Source organism: Montipora foliosa, chromosome 9 (assembly GCF_036669935.1).
Source record: "Montipora foliosa isolate CH-2021 chromosome 9, ASM3666993v2, whole genome shotgun sequence".
NCBI lineage: Eukaryota > Metazoa > Cnidaria > Anthozoa > Scleractinia > Acroporidae > Montipora > Montipora foliosa.
The window spans coordinates 26,902,041-26,919,555 of record NC_090877.1 but is presented as its reverse complement, the minus strand read 5'-3'; the positions used below and the strand labels follow the sequence as shown (position 1 = coordinate 26,919,555).

The following is a 17,515-nucleotide window of genomic DNA, read 5'->3' as shown; positions in this document are numbered from 1 at the left end:
AAAGTTATTAGTTATAGAAATCCAAAGGATTTAAATGAATCCGTTATTAAGTCAAATGTAGACCAAAAAGTATCTAAAGGCGGTGGTTCCATTGATTTGGCACCTTATCTTAAAAAGATGGAAGCGTTTTAATGACTGGTGATCTCAATCTTTACAATCATTAAAGCAAAAATGTAAAACGATGCTTCCAATACTAAAGATGCTGTAACTTTAAAAACAAGTCAATGAAGGAGTATATTTTAACCTTGCAAAGACAAATTTGCACTATTAAATTCATTGTAATAACGAATATGTGGAATATAGATTTCAATACAACATGTATATTTTTTGGGAAAAGTTTATCTCTGATCAGTTTCAAGACGAGTCCAATCCCATACTACCATAATACAATTTGAACCATCCTGTCTTTTTGAGAAACATCAATTGCAAAAGCATTTTGGTACGAACAGTTGTGTGGGCATTGGTTAAAATCTCTTTTAAGACTGCTTACTTTCAATACCGAAATCATTCGCTAAGTTCACCGATGATATCCAGTTGCATATTCTGAAAACATTTTTACGATTTTCATGTGAGGGGATATGACCTCTCGCTCGCTATGTTTTGTCTTTATATTGTTCTGTTTTGAAGAGCTAGTGAAGCTAAACATCTACTATCAAGCTACCAAAAAGATTTCAAACCAATATCACTATATCAGATCAATCTAACGGTACTTCACAAAGTATTGAAAGAAGAATTTATATCCATTTTAAAAGTACTTTTGATAACAATAGTCCATCACAGTTGAGAATTTATTCTCTAATATATGGAATCAAAAATAAAATTTTTTACATGATCTAGATCAAAGTATTTATGATTGGGAAAAAGCTTATGAAATATCAAGTGATGAAAAATTTACAACATCACATTATTCCATGGTTATCTCATCACCAATTTGTAAAGGAAGTAAAAGAGTCCTATTCCTAGTGGATCACTAATCAAACAAATTCAAATTTTATATAATTCTTTCAAATTGAATTATGAAAAACTAAACATTCAAATTTATTATGGGTTTTGATTTGCATTTAACGATTTTTTCGTATCAGATCAGAATACACATAACAAACGTTAAATATAAATTTAGCATTACAAAATGGCCATTTTAAAGTCACCTAATATCACAAAAACATTTTGGTGTTACAAAGAATCATTTCAACATTAGCAAAAAATGCATATATCAACAAATCTTGATTCAGTTGGATTGGTAATTATTGGGACGATATCAGATTCAATTACTTTAAATCCAATTATTATTGGTGTCATCAGTGGATGTGGTGTTTTACTTCAAACTTATGCAACTACAAAAAAGTATATTGAAAATTAGAACATTGCAAAATTTGCATATACTAGTTTATAATAATCTCTTAATTGAACTAAGAGATTGATTACGCTCTGGTGTATTTGATGAAAAATTAGTTTTTAGTAAATCTGTTGTGTTTGATAATATTATAATGATAATTGTGTTTCTATACGACGGAGAAAATAATAAAAAAATCTATAAAAAATTTATAGTTCAATGAACAAACAAATCTGATTCCAATATTTTCATAATCATTCAAAGTCTTTTGGATTAAGTAATTAGAACGTTAAAATTCAAATATCATTTTTCAAAAAGCTTGTGTATTATAAATTTTATTGATATTATTATTCTTTTTCTATCTTTGGCCAGGTTTATATGTCGAACTTTACATGTGCCAAATCTAATACCAATTTGGGTCGACCCAAATAATTAAGTTTGACAGTTGATTCAAACGTCGAACCTAATGGGTTGAACTTAATTGAAAAAGTGAACACGGACACTTAGTAGTCAGTGGTTATTGCTTTCCAAAATTGCGGGAAAAAATGCGGGAAAGACAAATTCTGGAAATGAAGAGCTTGTTTTTCTTGCATGTGCGATCAAAGAGGGAAGAAGAAGGCGACTCCAGATGCAGTTAGCATTAAACAACCTCGCTGCCAGGAGAAAGCGATTTTTGAATTGGCTTTACTTCTAGTATTGCTGATTTCCCAAAGGAACATCACAGTCCCTCGTCCAGTTTGTTCTTGTCGTTGGCTGAAAAGAAATACTGGCTGGTGGGAAAACATTTGCAATACCTATTCATATGCAAGGTTCAAGAAAACCTTCAGAGTTTCTGGGGATACCTTTAATTTCATCCTAAACCGTATTGCACCTTTCCTTATTTGGCAAACTGTAATGGAAGAACCGATAACGCCAGCACTGAGGCTTGCAATTTGTCTGTACAGACTAGGCAGAGGAGATTATCTCTATACCATTTCAGAAATGTCTGGACTAGGAGTCTCCACTGTCTCCTCAATCTCTCAGGAAGTCTGTCCAGTCCTGGTGGATCATTTATGGAATGAGACAGTGTCAACTCGCATGCCTCAGACTGAAGAGGAGTTCAAACAAAAGATTCTCCTTGCTGCTGGACAGCCATACATGGCTGTCATATTCCCATGAAACGCCCACCTGGAGGACTTCAGGCATGCAAAGAGTACCATCATTTTAAGAATCTCTACTCTATTGACCTGATGGCAATGGTAGATTCGCATTACAGATTTGTGTGGGGCGGCCTTGGGTTTCCAGGAAATTCTCATGATGCAGTTATTTTTAGACCCATATCCAAGAAGGCTTCATTGCAATAATTGGCAAAACTGTAGGAGATGTTACTGTCCCACCACTTATAGTGGGAGACTCTGCATTCCCTTTGCGAACATGGTTAATGAAACCATACACTAATGCAGTTCTGACACCCCAGTAACGTAACTTTAGTTGCCACTTAAGCAGAGCCCGTATGGTTACAGAGGGTGCTTATGGGCAACTCAAGGGTAGGTGGAGGGTGCTACTTCGAAAGAGTGAAAGCAGTCAAGATAATGTCCGCATTACTACATTGGCATGCATGGTTCTCCACAATACATGTTTTGCACAAGGAGAAGCAATTTCCAAAAAGCTTGACTTGAGTTTGGATTCAAATGGTCAAAAGAGAGATCGAGAGCAAATAAGAAAGCTGTTGCGGATGAGAAATTGCTCGAGCACCAGAGATGTCTCACTGGATGGAAATAAAGTCAGGAATGCACTATGTGAAAAACTATGGCTTGGGAAGGAAACTGACAAAGTCTGTTAATTTCAATTATCTGTATTTTCACCAAATTATTTTGATATGATTTTATCAAGTGCAAGATTGAATATAGATTGTGCACCTAACACAACCTTTAACCTGACCAAGCTAACAGTTACAAATAGAGTGTTGTTGTTGTTGTTAACACCCTTTTAGCCCCCATGAGTGATCAAGATTAAATTTCCCTTCACAGTATCGGCATAGTCATAAGAAAGGTTGTGAGAATTAAGGAAGGTATCACCAAAAAGACACTGCCTTGAACTTTGTGAACAAATTTCCCCAACAAGTTCTAAAGGACACACAGAGAGACCAGTAAGGTCGGTAATCAGGCTTGAAGGGTTAATAATTATTGCTTTAAATGAATAAATCCTCTCGTTGCAATATATTATGATGTAATTGATTGAGAGAAGATATATGAAAAATACTCAATGTAGTTATCATTCCTCAACATATTTAACTGGAACAAAATAACAGAACTTTGGCGTTATTAATAAACAATGTGCAAATAATTATTTTCATAGATGCATGTTTATACTTCATCATTTCATTTCTATCATAAAATTAAAGATTCACATCAAGATATTGTTATATTGACGACAAAACTTAAGATAATGTTACTTTCTTGCATATCATACTTTGACTTTCAATGATTTTTTTTTCCCATGCTATCAAATGTAACATATATTATGTAATTGTAATTAGGATATAGTAGTAACTGCATTTCAGGTAGTTAAACTGTAACAGCAACAAATATATTAATTCTTTTGTAAAAACATGTGCCCTGAAAAACTTTTTGTCCATGTTCTCCATACAAGGTTGCAATGATGAGCTGCTAAACGATATTTGAGTCCTTTTCAACAGCTGTCCTGGCACATTTCCAGTCCACATTCAACCCCTTTTGATCTAAAACTTGCCTAGTCTTCCACAAAAACAATTCCCAGTGTTAAGCACTTTCAACTGTGGCTCTTCTTGTTTTCTTTTTACACTAGTGTATCTTCTCATGTGGGTGTGCCAGTGATTTTACAAATAATAACTGGCAGTGTGCTAAGGACTGTGGTTGAACATATGAACATACTTTCAGTTCTACACGAATGTCTGGTATTTACCATTACCATACAGGAAAGGGTTCCCATAAGAACCTTCAGACATTGTTTACACTGGCTGACACACTTCTTGAACTTGGTTCTCATTTGGTTAACAGTCATCGTGAACTTGTCACCTCTAGCTGATGCCTCTCTTTCAACTGATCCATGATTTTGGCATAGATTGGTCCATTTCTCTGATTCTTAGTATTAGTAAAAATCAGTTTAGTCTTAAATTCATTGCTGCTAACAACAATATCTATAAAATCATCTAGACTTTTCGAATGCCATCAAGGTTTTCACCCAGGTCTTTTACTGCGCTTCCCTTTTCCTTTCTTTACAAAATGTGCCAGAGCAATGTCCACATCTTCATCTTCAACTTCAACATCCTCATCATCCTTCAGGTCAAGACGTCTTTTGCTATAAGACAAACAGGCAAACCTGGATATTAGTATTGTCAGTCAAAGTACAGCAAGCAGTGAAAGTTAATTTGAAGAGACCTATTCTTTAAAGTCATAAGAATTGATGAACGGGTATGATCTAAGCAGAGAAAGTTATACTTGTAATGATATTAATAAATCAAATGTTTCTCCTATAAAAACATCTTCTCTCGTGTAAATTCCCTAACACCACCTAACCCGTGCGAAACAACAATAGAAAAACATGACACAGTATTTGCTATCGCGTGCTAACTGGAGGCCACACGTTTATTGAGACACGCCAAAGCAACAATTACAATCAAAGTCATAGGTGCATAAGGCAAAAAACAGCTAACAAAAAACAGAACCTGGGGAAGAACCAACGAGCATCCATAGGATGAAAAAACATCACCGCGCTCGTTGCAGCAAAGACTGAGGAAAAACCCCGGCTCTATAGATACAACTTCCCCTACCTGCCGGGCACAGTGTTAAAGAAAAACAATACAAATAATTTAGATCCCTAAAGATCGTGTGACCAATAGACGAGAATTAAAATCGTCTTTAACGTAGCCATCCTTGGCCTTCTTGCTTGCCCAACGACCATGACGCTTGAATAGTCTATCAGGAATTCCGACACAAGCTGCTGAGGTGGCTCCTCCAGGCTCTAGCTCGTAGGCTATGAAGACTGAGCTTTGAAACGTCTGTTAAACCTTTAAAAGCGTCCTGTACAAGTTCGTGAGCTCTCGTATAACTAATCCCTTTGCTCCGGACCATCTCTTTGGAACGTGGAGTAGCAAGGGCTCTGAAGAGAGGTAAATCTTCGGAGAGGTCGATCTGCGCAGCTGAGATGTACTCTTCCAAGGCCTTGACAGGACAAGTCGGTAGGTCTGACCTTGCGATAACAATCCACGCTTTGTCACAGAATTGATCAGTTTTCGACGATTCTAGAAAAATGGAAGCATACGAGGAGAGAAACTTAACATCACAGGCCTTAATATGGCTTAACTCGCGAAAACGGAAAAAACCTGCGTAACCTATAGGACATAAGGCAACCGATCTGAGATCTGAAATAGAAGGAGACTTGTCTGTAATCTTGGATTCCACGAGGGCCTTTAACATCTCTGGAGTCACAGGATCTTTTTTAACCTTGGGCCTTCCCAGAAGCCTCCGAGAGGCACTGATCATTAGGGAAACCAGAGGATGATCGGTGATTTCAGACAAGCCAGCCATCTGCTGCACCCAGTCTATGCTATAAACGGCGTTAAGAACTGGAGAAGTAGAATTAGTATCCTGACACAAGCACTGTAAATAAATTGCGACCTGAAAGGGATTAGCAGGAAAGAGGCAAACATGGTTGGAAGAAGCCCAACATTTCCATCTTCTAAAACCTCCCAGGTAGGTATGTACAGTACCATCCGCTGTACATCCAAGAACTATGCTCTTCACCAGGGAAGCAGTGTCCAAGAACTATGCTCTTCACCAGGGAAGCAGTGGGTTGGAGATGCTCTGGAGTTGAGGAAAAGAATTCCGACACATTTCCGACTGGAACACATCTGCAAAGAGACAAGAACTAACGGACAAGAAAAGAAAGACAAATAAGATAGGCCATCCGTCTATATTATTTAATGAATTGAGATTAGAAACTGATAAACAGCAATAAAAGTAAATAGTAAATCCAACACGGGATTTTACAAATAAATCCACACTCATGGTTACAGATAGCCCCAAGTCCGACAAAGGGCACAGGTGTTCCCTGAATCACAAATTCAAAACATGTTATACAAACACAAACAAATCGACACTTCAAATTCGCTCGCAACTCCATAAATGCTGGGCACAGAAAGTCCCGAGTTCGGGAGGGGGCACAGATTGTCCCTTAATCCCAAATTTAAAAAACATGTCAAATAAACACAAACTATTTCACACCTTAAATTAACTCACAACTCCATGAAAGCTGGGCACAGATGGTCCCATGCTCGAGGGCACAGATGGTCCCAAAAATCTCTTGGCACAAAAAAGGCCAATACATATTCTCCCTATTCCTACAAAAGGACAAGTCAATTGCAAAACATAAGCACGCATTCAGAAAATATATGAATATATAAACCCACTAGCAGCGAAACGTTTACTAAATAAACTCCATAGACTCAGCACACACGACTGGACACAAATCAGCTACTTCTCAGTTACGCTAACATCGAGAACTAAAAAAAAAAACAGACAAATTAGCATAAAAAAGCAAGAGTAAGTGCCTCCAGCGGAACACCAAGATGACTAATCTGCATAAAACACCTTCTTAAATACTCTTACCGAATCCCTTGATAGTTCATAACAACAAGAGCATATTTTTCTGGTAATTATTCAAAACGCGGAAAAACCCATCTCTTGTCTAAATTCCCTAACACCTCCTAACCTGTGTGAAACAACAAGAGAAAAAGATGTCACAGTATTTGCTATTGTGTGCTAACTGAAGGCCGCATGGACCCAAGAGTGCAAAGAAACAAAAAATAGAGCACGCAAAAGAAAAAAGAAAAAAGAAAAATACCTAACAATCGAAGTGGACTCTCAAAGCAATCATCCGGAAGTTCAAGTTTTCGTTTCCAAACACGCTATTACAACTGCCGGAAATGTAGGCTTCTTTGAATGAGGAAAGTTCCATCCAATCGACAATGAAAGATGCAAAACGTTCTCCACCTGGAACAATAAGAGAACCTGAAGCTTTACAGTTACTCATATGATGTAAGACATGCAGAATAAGACAGATAGGCAGGCAGGCAAAATTATTCTCCCCGTGCCAATTCGTAGCAAAAGCATCTATGCCTTTAGAACCTGGATTCCAAAATCTTGAATTGAAACGAGGGAGTTTGGCATTCACATGATTTGCGAAACGGTGTACAGAATGAGGACCCCAAACTGATGTGTGGTGAAAGGAAAGTGGAGAAAGGCCCCAGTCGTCTGAATCAAAAATACGACTGAGAAAATCAGCCTAATCATTCTGGGATCTTGGGATCCATTTCATTTCGATCGAAAGGCCATGACTACAGCAGATACAGCTTCGGACTACAAATGTTCTTTACTACTTCCAGACGAGATAAACCGAGGTACATTTTGATTGTCCGTAAACCATTTAACGGTTAAACCTGAAAGCTGGTTTACCAAAGAAAGCAGAACAAACTTATCTGCCATAATCTCTCTAAAAGTAGAGGTAGGCTGCGTTTCCTCGTGGGACCAAACACCTGACACTAAATCCAAGCCACACTGCACGAAATAACCACCAAAACCAGAGTCACTGGCATTGGAGTAAACAACACCAACTGTGCTTGATTTAGGAGACATAACCTTACCATTAATAGAGTCAATATTGTTCAACCAAAAGGAAAGTTCACAACGAACCTCAGGGGAGATGTGCAAGTGCTGATCCCAGGAGGATCTACATTCAATCGCTGCATAGCAGTTTCTTGTAAACAACCTGGTAATATAGGTAGTTCTCACCTTACGTCATCGCTGCCATGTTAGTGGACGAGAACAAAAGATCTCTCATTAGCTCCTTTTGTTTGTCCACCAGGAATTGTACATTGCAGCATTGTTATCTGTGTCTCTAGAGATTGATTGCAAACCACCTATTGCCTACTGCACAAGCCATAGAAATAATTTGCCCCGTAACTAAAGCAAGATCTCTGGCTAAAATTTGGCTATTTTGGAGACAGGAAACGAGGGAAGATTTGAGCTTATGGTTGCGAATCTCAGGAATTTGAATTAAACCTTCGCCAAAATCTAAAATAGATCCCAGGAAAACTAACCTCTGAGTAGGTTCACAAAATGATTTGTCGTCGTTAACTGTGAAACCAGACAATGCAAGATCATGACGAACTGAATCGCTGAGAATTCCGGAACGCTCTACAGACATATCGCCTCAAATACCGTTATCGAGATACATTAAAATAAGATCACCACGACCTCTCCAGTATTTAACCAATTGACGAACTACTTTGGTGAAGACATAAGGAGCTGAAGTCAAACCAAAAGGCAAAACCTTAAATTCGTAAAATTTCATACCTCCATCAGAAGGAGGCCACGACAAAAATTTCCTGTGCTTTTCACAGATATCGATGTGGTGATAGGCTGACTTGAGATCAAACAAAAAAGCACACATCCTTGGAGGAAACATTTGAACAACTGTTCTCAAGTCTTCGCAGTTGACAGACTTCTTAACGATAAATTTGTTAAGATGAGATAAATCCAAAATAAGTCTTAGTTTGCCTGATGACTGGACAGCGACGTGTAATGGGTTGCAAAACTGAGGGTAAACAGGGGTCTCTCTTATACAGCTACGGGTTAACAACTGTGAAATCGCTCCCTGACGGAACTTCTCTGATGCAAAGCAGAACATCGATTCTCAATCGAATACGGTAAGGACAATTCCTGAAAAAGAATTTTGTAACCATTCTGAATAATGTCAAGAACAAACTCCGAAGCTCTAACTACATCACGCCAAAACAGGAAATTTGCACACAACTTTCCTTGAATACAAGAAGGATCTTCGATGCCCTGCTCGGACTGGTCAAATTCACACTGATCAAAAACCAAAAAGTCATGATTTTGATCCTGACGAGAAGAGTTTATCTTTGAAGGGGCAAGAACTGGCCCAGTGACCTCTTTTTCCACATCGAAAACACAAATCGGAGCCTCTGAAAATGTTTCCAGAGTATCGACCTTGGGGACGAAAATAACTACCAGCAGGAGGAAAAGAACCGGACGCAGCACCAAATCTGGAAGCACTATTCGGGGAAGGCGCGTAAAAGGAAAATTTGGTGCCAGATTTCTTCTTTTTCTCTTGAAGAGTTTTAAGCCTGGCTGCGGTTCCTTTCTCGGCCTGTTTAATGTTTTGAGGCATCCGCTTCATTGTCGGCCAAATCATCACATACGTATTCTTTAACCGTGGCCCAAGCAAATTCGGATTTATCCGCCAATTTAACTATCCTCTGTCTGTTATTAAGCAAGGAAATACCTTCATTCAACTTTCTCCTTTGCCTTGCCAACGTTCCCACTCTCCAAAGCTTTCACCATGGCAGAACTCCTCTTGATCACTTTGCGGTTGAAGTTGAACTGTTGCTCATTCCCTTTCTTCTTGAAGCTGTAGGTTTCTGGTTGCACCTCCGAAGCTATTTGTGACACTAAATCCGTCTGCGCTTTAAGCAAATTGCTTTGTAAGCCCTGAATCTGCGTGTTTACTGCGGATAAGGTAACATTCTTCTGGGCCTCCAAAATGGCATGCAAGTCGGAAGGAGTAGATAGAGATGATGAAGAATCCTCGTCGCCCATTAGTCGTGAAAAAAAAAAAACAGAAAGTAAATTTCAAGTAAATTTCAAGTAAATTGCAAGCCAGAGTAAGTGCCTCCAGCGAGAACACCAAGATGACTAATCTACATAAAACACCTTCTTAAATACTGTTACCGAATCCCTTGATAGTTCATAATGACGAGACCATATTTTTCCACTAATTATTCAAAGTGCGGAAAAATTCATTCCTCATGGGGTTTTGGGTTTTGCGGACTGACCTGCCTTGAATTTTCCTTCCACTGGTCTGCTTCTGGAAACGTTCCTCATGACCAACATCCTTATGATTCATTTCCTTGGTCATTTTCTCTTCAAAACATGACTCGCAGTAGGCCACTCCCTGCTTTCCATCCAGCTACATTCTCATCATTTTCAAACACAGAACACCGCATACAGAAGTGGTTTTCATGCACTTCAGGCAAGTATATTTGGTACTCTCGAAGCAAGAGGAACACATGTGTTCGGATCTTCCTGCCATTTTGTTCGAAATGATCAAAACAAGTTGTGTGTGCATGGCAAAAATGGGAAACGAACAGAACTCTGGGTAGAAATTAATTCATTCAATGTATTTGTAATGTATGCACTAGATGCAGCACATGTCAAAGTTCGACGTTTGAAACAAAGTCGTTCTTCGGCCGTTCTATTCGACAAGCCCGGTCTAACCCAAATACAAGTCTGCCGAATCTAATTGATTCAAACGCTGAACTTTACATGTGCCAAATCTAATTATTAGATTGGGCACATTTAAAGTTCGACGTTTGAACCGGGCCTTTGTTAACTATATGCAAAACTGTGGTTATAAGTTCAAATGTCTTGCAAACACGAATTATAATATCTCTTGATATTCCTAATGTGTCTTTGAGTGCTATATCTGTTAATACATTCCGAATATGGTATTTTCTTATCTAAACTGATTTTTTTTCTAATTTTATACATAATTTCTTAAAAATCTATGTAATTATTTTTAAAAATTTCATGATGTATTATTTCACAAACAGTGCAAATCATTTGATAATCTTTTTCATAAATTTCTTCTCCACAACAATGTGGTTGATTATTTTTATTGTTTATTTCTTGTATTTTTACAAAGCAAAAAGGACAAATAACATATTCTTTTAAAAGCAAAGGGTCATAATGTAATTTTTCACAATAATTACAGTTAACAGTTCAGAACAGATTGGAGTTTTGCAATGAGATATTTAGGAAGTCCGTACAGCAGTGCATTTCCATTATCCAGCCTACTGGTGACAAACCCATGGACCAAAATTTTGGTATTCTCCTCACTCAGATACTTTCATATACGAGACATACTGCGGATATGAAAAAAGGGTACTTTACATATGCTAGACACTTGACGCTCAAATTTCATATGAGAATCAAAAACCACAACGACATTTCTAACCGAAACAGAGGGGCTGATCTGATCACCACAAACATTTAGCAACGATAGTTAGGGCTTGGGGCCGAATTGTGATGCTATGATTAGTAGTTCAGTCTTGTCAGAGTTCAGCTTTAACTTGTTAGCAGACATCCAATCACTGACATCTTTAACACATGCTTCTAACCTTGAAGCAGTAACCAGTTCAGGAGTATTGGAATCAAATGAAAATTAAATTTGAGAATCATCGGCATAGAAATGGAACATCATTCCATGTTTCTGGACAATACCTCCTAATGGGGCAGTATACAGAAGGTATAAAAGTGGTCCGAATACTGAGCCAATACATTCATGTATTAAGATACCAAAATAATTTTTTTAAATATTATTGTTGAAAGTTTACTGACAAAACTATCTTGAATATAAATGACATGCTATGGTGATTATTTCCTGTTTCATTTACTTATGCAAATATTAAAAAAAACTTAATGCATGCAACTTCACAAAATTATTTCACAAATTTGAAAAGGTTCACTTTTTTTTTCACAATTGTGAAGTAAAAATGTGAAGCTTTTCATTGGTTAACATTATGGAAAAACCCCTTCATTTTGTTTTCATGTTCCATTTGATTGATTATGCGAATATTTAATCATGTAGTTTTTTGCTTAGTAATATGTTTTTTAAAAGCATAAAGATTAATTTTTTAGTGAATTTTGATTCCAATGCAAAATTTCAACGCAAAATTTAAAAATGAGCTGGTACCGCCAACTACTATACTACCGCAATGGTGGTGGTTCTGGACCAATAACTGAACTGTGCTGGGGAGCTAACATTGAATGCAATGCAAAGTGCTAAGTATCTACCCCATACGAACCATGTGAGCGTTAGCCCTACTGATGGAAATGGCCCCACACAATTTTCAATTCCCACCCTGGTAAGAGTTCTTCTCTGTCCTTGTGTGGGCCCATTTGCATCAGTAGGGCTAACGCTCACATGGTTCATATGGTGTAGATACTTAGTACTTCACATTACACTCTAATCAGTTAAGTCTGTTCAAATATTAGTGATACACGGCCAACGTTTGCAAAAACGTAATCCTTCCTTGTACTTGTACATGTACATGTTCATTGCCGTGACTTTAACATCTTCAGGTCCCACTGCTTTTTGGTTATCTCAGTTACATGGTCGTTCGCTATTGTAAGGCCTAACAGCTTTGTACTAGTAACTAACTCTACCTCCTTCCCTTTTATGATGACAGGATCAAAGACTCTATGCTCTTTAGCAAAGGAGATCCTGAGTTTTTTGCACTTATCTGCGTTTAGTTGAACCATGTTCTTGCGAGACCACTCTATTACCCTGTTAGCTATTGCTTGCATGTGACTTACCCTGCCCTTTATTACTATCTCAAACACCGTGGTGTCATCCACATACCATAGTTATTCGGTTATAAGGCGCACTCGGTTATAAGATGCACCCCAAACTTAGCAATTTAATCAAGCTAAGTTCTCAAAGTGAAAATTATGCGATGAGTTATGTGATGAATTTGAGAACAATTAGCCTAACACAATTGGCATGCAAACTCTTTTTGTTAACGTAAACAAAGTGAAAAAGTCACGCATTTAATGATATATGTAAAAACAAAAGCTAAAAGTTGACACCTGAAATGATAAACATACAACGCATACACTTTTATTTGAACCTTCTGACTTAATAAACAGTCAGAGTTCAGACTTCAGACTTCCAGCAAAAGCGAACGGCTAAAAACTCCCACCGAAAGTCATAATCAAAGGTGTTCGACAGCTGAATATCAACACACCACCAAGGATGAAAATTTCAGTGCACAAGAAAGGCTGGATGAACGAAGAAGGTATGTTTTATCTCCACACTGTTTGTTCAGAGAAGAAACTTTTCACTTTTCGACAACCATGATTCTTGGAATCCGAAACAAGGTTAGAACGATTGTATTGTTGTCATGGGTATCACGTTACTGAGCACGTGCTTTTTTATTGTCAAACACTTTTATCATGAGCCTCTGGCTCTAGGGATTGGGAGACCACACCCTGTGTATCTGACATTAAATAAATTATCTTATCTATCTTATCTTATCTTATCTTAAGCATGTATGCAAATTTCCGTTTGTTTGCTTTTCTTTTGAAGTCGTTTAGTGTTCTAAAGGTCTCTAAAAGCACTATTCTTTTTTTCAATTGACAACTAGTGTCCTTTTCTTGTGTTGTTTAAACTGCAAGTTCTTCTCAAATTGTGATCTTAAGATTTTCTTCGATTTTGTGTTCGTATCAAGGTCATTAATCATTAGGACGAACAACCAAGGGCCTAGTTTGGTACGCTGTGGTACACCAGCGGGGACTGGGCCCATTCAGAAAAACACTGATGCAAATTTAAGTCACTGGGATCTGTCCGATAAAAAATCTATAATCCAGTTGATGATTCTAGCTGGTAATTTACACTGGTTACACAACTTTCTAACGAGTATACTATGATCTATTAAATCAAACGCTTTACAGTAGTCCAGTAATAATGTTCCTACAGTGGCTCCATTTCCATCCATGCCGCAGGACCAGCTGTGCAGCATGTTGATTAGCGCCATTATTGTAGTTGAAGAATTTGGGATGGCTCCGTACTGGTTGTCATCAAAGACGCTCATGAAGCGTCACTTTAGAAATACAGCCACTTTAGAAATACAGAGGGTCACGGATATTGGTCTCAATTCCTTTTTGATGTCGACCACTGGTTTCTTTTTGGGAAGGGGGATCACGTCAGCCATTTTCCAGATGGTAGGAAGACGCTGTTCAACGTAGGAGGCGTTCAGGATTTCCGTAATGGGATAGGCCACCAAATCACAGTATTCTTTTAGCAGCCAGTTGGGTGTTCTGTCCGGTCCGCAGGCCTTCCTTGGATTGAGGACTGCCAGTGCTCTTTGCACGCACTGCTCGGTCACGCTTAAGATCTTGCGTGAGTGGGACTCAAGAGGAACCCACTCATGAGGAGCTGGTAGTTTATACTCTCTGAGCAGTTTGAGGAGAGTGGAATTGATGGCATTGACTTGCTCTTTGAAAAACAGTCCTGATAATCCGTCAATGTTAATCTGGCTAGCCAAATCGCTGTCGGAGGTCTTTAGGCCGCACAGGGATTTTGTTTCATCCCAACAGCTTTTCGGGTTTTCTCTGTGTAGGTGCTGGATCTTTGACTCATAGTATTTCCCCTTTGCACGTTTTCCTCTCTCGGATGACAAGGCTACGAAAGTATTTAAAAGTGAGCTGAATGCCTTTTGCATCTTCTTAATAAGAGATTTTAAACTCTCGTTCATCCAAGGGACATTGGCTGCGCAGATCTTGACTGGCTTGGCAGGAATGATGGCATCAAGGCCTTAATGTATGATGATGAATGTAAGACTTGCCATTTCTCTTCACACCTCACCAGAGGAGTGAACAACGAGGGCCAATTTATCTGCGGTAGCTATCTACCCAATGCTGCCTTGTTCGTTGTTTGCAAGTCATGCCTCATGGTAACCTTTTTGCTGTTAATGTTGCGCTTTCTGTCCATAGGAGATGCCACAACAACGTTGTGATCGGACAGCCCGAACAGTGGGTATGCTTGTGGGGGGCTATAATACTCATGCATCTTGGTGAATATTAGGTCCAGCATAGCTTTCTTTCTTGTCGGCACTTTGACTATTTACTTCAGTCGAAAGTGGTTTAGCAAACCATCGATGTTTAGATGGTTAAAATCCCCAGTTACCAAGACACCACAGTTAGGATAACATGCTTCTATTAAGGCGGGGGACCGGAATAAATGATCGCGAATCAACGATCTGTCAGCCTTTGGCGGGTGGTATATCTATCACACCTGCGATAATACAGGAGAAGCCACGTGGAAGACGATCTGGTCTTAGATAGAGCCACAGACATTCATGATCTTCACAGCAATTCAGATCCTTGAACTGCTTGTATGTGCAATTTTCTTCCTGGATCTAAGCGCACACACCCCCATGATCAATTACTTTTCTATCCTTTTGCACCACAGCGATCCCGGGAATTTATACAACGCCATCTGACACAGAGTCTTTCAGCTATGTTTCTGTAATAAACGCCAGGTTGGTGTTATGGCGAAGAATAAACTCACTGACTTCCTCCATTTTAGGAGCCAGAGATATGACATTTTCCAACATAACTGTGGGTACTTTGGGCGCCCATGCAGAATTAGTGACTCAAGTAGTATTGGTACTATCGATTACTATGCGATTGTTTCTTCTACTCCTGAAAGAGGTGTCGTTTTGAATATTTAACGACAGCAAGGTTGCATTATGCAAATCATCTTCTTCCTGAAGTCCTGAGTTCTTGAAGCCATTTAACTGCGAAAGGTGCTTCCTTTTTTGAACTCCTCTACCCATACAGACCTCAATTGGCTTCAGTTTGCATTGTCCTCCTCGATTAACCTGGCGTGTTGGTTTCTGTTGCGAAATTCGCAACTTGGTCAGTTTGTGCCATAACTCAAGGCGAAGCGGCTTCTTGGCAATTGAACTTGAAATTGCATTGAGCGCAGCTCTTGTGGAATATAACACCATTAAAGCTTGAAACGATGATTCTTATAAATTCTAGGCTGAGTTTTGGACTTATGTATAAAATGTTAAAGTACAGAATACTTTAACATTGCAGAGCTATCAGTAGTGAATGCTGCCTGTTAGGCATGTGCATATTGACATAAGACCATTGGTTTTTTTCAGTGAAAAAGGTTCAGAAATAAACAGACAGATAACTCGAAGAGATGTGAAACTAAAAAGGTATGGTTTTCGATTTCCAAATAAATTTCGAGAAACAACTCACCTTGTGAGCTCTTCAGGAACTTCAATTTCGGTGCATTCGACTCCAATCATGCCCTAATTTTTCGCGGCTTCTACAACAAATATGGCTTCATGACACACCATTGGACAGCTTGTGATCCGAAGTAACTGAAAATGCCCACCTTTTCTACGTAGATAATACCCAGTCCCCTAAAAAAAACATTTTCTTGGTCTCTTTTAAACGGCTGGCACGTGGGCAGAAAACCCATAGTTCCTTACGCGTTTGTTTGCTGCCATCTTGACAATTCAAGGCCAAGCTCTTGTGAAACATTTGGGGCGTGGGCTGGCCCCCACGTGTCACCTGTTGGAATTTGGACTTCAGAGTTTGGAGCAGTGTTGGAAACAGCATGTCAGCTTACAAGAAGTTGTTGTTGTTAATTTATTTATTTTTATTAAATACATAACAGAAGTTTACATTACACTTGAATTCCAAGATACATATAAAAAGAAAAGGAAAACAAATACAACTTATAATCTGACATACAAGCGAAAACAGGATGTCATAGGCAGCTAATCGCATACTGACATGCATGGCAACTGAGTGAAAAATCAAAGAGGGCGAATAAAGTAAATTGAATCATGTAAATTTCTCAACCTTGTATTTAACATTAATCTTAACAAATTCAGACAAAATAATTGAGCTCTCTTTTACCTTTTTTGAATAGATGTAATACATTATGTATTAAAAAGTATAGTTAAACTTTCTCACAGCCCCATGCCCAGCAAGGCTTTGCTTGAACAAGCCAAACACGATTTTTTTAGGTTTTGGATTAAAACTAGTATTGTTTGTGGCATTAGACCACCCCACCACTTGACGAGTAAAAGACAAGGTGAATTGGCAGTCAAGAAAAGTGTGTTCTATGGAATCTGATTCAGTGCAAAACAAGCAGTCACTTTCACTTTTGATTCCACATCTTTTCAATTCCTTTTTGGCCACTACAATTCGGTGTAGCAGTTTAAACTTAAATTCTCTTAGCTTAGTTTCCTTGCTTGTTTTTTATGACATCGTAAAAGATTCTCCCCATGAAACACTATCAGTTGGAAGTATTTTACTCCAACGCTGTAAACCAGCTGGAGTTAACATGTGCAGTTTAAAATTAAAAAGGAGATAAAAATCCCAAGATTTAAATTTCTCTAAATTTAATTATGTGGTATCATCTAGCCTAAAAGGTGAAGCCCCTTGGAGAAAGCCCTCCACTGCTGTATTACCCATCTCTCCCACTTTATTAGAGCTTGGTATTGTGCTTAAAACTTAGTAGTAGTGAAGAAAAAAGATTTACAGTTATACTTGG

At 38.4% G+C, this 17,515-nt stretch overlaps 1 pseudogene; it reads right to left on the bottom strand.

The window, feature by feature from the left end:
* Positions 1 to 2,210: 2,210 nt before the first annotated feature.
* LOC137971626 (uncharacterized) lies at positions 2,211 to 15,551 on the bottom strand (annotated as a pseudogene).
* Positions 15,552 to 17,515: the final 1,964 nt, after the last annotated feature.